Raw genomic sequence first — 1,878 nt, 5'->3', positions numbered from 1 at the left:
TTCATAAGATATTCACTGAATGCCCATTTATATGCAATATGAATGAAAGAGAGCCTCCTTCAACGTTGCTCACAATTTAGTGAGGAGATAGAGGTAAACAATAATTAAAAGTTTTTAATTTAAATCAGAGGTTTCGCACACCTTGGTGAGGAACCAGACGGATGTTGGAGCCCTGGGCTAACCTCGGATTAGATGTGCACCTATGGGATACACGGGCACATGGGGGACATGCCAAGAAGAGCAGTGCAGCTTCCAGGCCTGGCACTGCCACTACCCTCTCCTGGGTGGCACAGCTGAGGACCCACAGCTCCTCCTCACTCTTCCTCGTGAAGGTGAAGTCATCCCAACCCCTTGCCTTCTTAGCCTCTCACATTTCTCAGTCCCACTTGGTTCTTCCTGCGTGACGGGCTCCTCTGTTCGCCCCCATACATGACAACACCGTGAGTAACAGAGACCAGGCCCAGACCGCGGGCCCCGATCAGCAACTTTAAAATAATCGTTCATACCCTAGGGGAAGTCCACATTTCAAAACTCTGCTCCTGGTATCGCCCAGATGAGGTCATTGCCTGACCAGTGTTTTGTCCAGCAAGCATTCCAAAGTCCTGTTCAAACACCCATTTGAATTAGTACTAAAAGCCAGAGATAGGCGATTCTCATAGCAAACCACTTTTTTTTTCCTTTTAAAGATAAAATGACACCCACACAGAACAAGGGCCACTGTATCTATGGCATGCCAAAGTACAAGGTGAAGATGTACTTGTTTTTATATTGTAGAACCCAGCCACGTTTTATAAAACCTAGAGCATTTTTGGAGTAAACTCTTGGGTCTTCAGATTCCTAGTGTGTGGGGTATGACTAACTCAGACCTTATGGTTTTCCTTCCGTCCCCTCCCCACCATCTTTTTTTTTTTTTAAAGATTTTATTTATTTCTTTGACAGAGGGAGATCCCAAGTAGGCAGAGAGGCAGGCAGAGAGAGAGAGAGGGAAGCAGGCTCCCCGCTGAGCTGAGAGCCCCATGCGGGGCTCGATCCCTAGACACTGAGATCATGACCTGAGCTGAAGGCAGCGGCCCTATCCACTGAGCCACCCAAGCGTCCCCCCTCCCCCCCCATCTTTAAGCCCTTTCTATCCCTTACTGTGTCTTTGAGTGTGGAAGGAAAAAAAAAATTAGAAATTTCACTTTTCTATTTTTTCTACTTATTTTGCAAAATATTTTGTCAACGGTCAACTTTGTAAATGTGAACTCAGTTTAATGGAACTGAATATACAGGCTAGTGTCGGTTGCAGTAATCCTGGACAAGTTGGGAATTTGTGACCCAGGCAGATTTACATTAACTCTTTTCTCCAGGGCTACCATAAGTTGACAAGATTGAATTTATGATATACTTTATACCCAATGCTTCTTGAATTACTACTGCAGAACCCAAAGCCATGGACATCCCCACTCTCACCGCACAGAGCAGATTCCTTGTCCTCCATGAAGGCTGTGTGACACCGCCCCTTCCCAGGCCTCTCCTGTGCACCCAGCCCCGGGGCTTTGTGCCAACACCAGCTAATGAGGTAGGAAGGCCCAGATGTAAAGCTGCACTGTTATTCTCCCACGTTCAGAAAACCCATCTCTTTCTTGGAAAACTGAATCTTCTGTACTTGGCAAAACAAAACCCAAGCTTACTGGCTCTTCACTCCAAGTGAGGCAGGCAGTAGTAGGTTTTCATGACCATGCAGGTGAGGAAGAAAGAAGAAATTACCACCTCTAAGAGAGACTGAGCCCCAGAGCAGGCAGTCAGACAAGAGTGATCCCCGTCCAAGCACTGTGCTAGAATCAGGAGTACCTTACCTTCCATTCTGTCTCACAATCAGAAGAAAACACTGGTAAA

Source organism: Mustela lutreola, chromosome 18, assembly GCF_030435805.1.
Source record: "Mustela lutreola isolate mMusLut2 chromosome 18, mMusLut2.pri, whole genome shotgun sequence".
Taxonomy (NCBI): Eukaryota; Metazoa; Chordata; class Mammalia; order Carnivora; family Mustelidae; genus Mustela; species Mustela lutreola.
Note: the sequence above shows the minus strand (reverse complement) of the source record.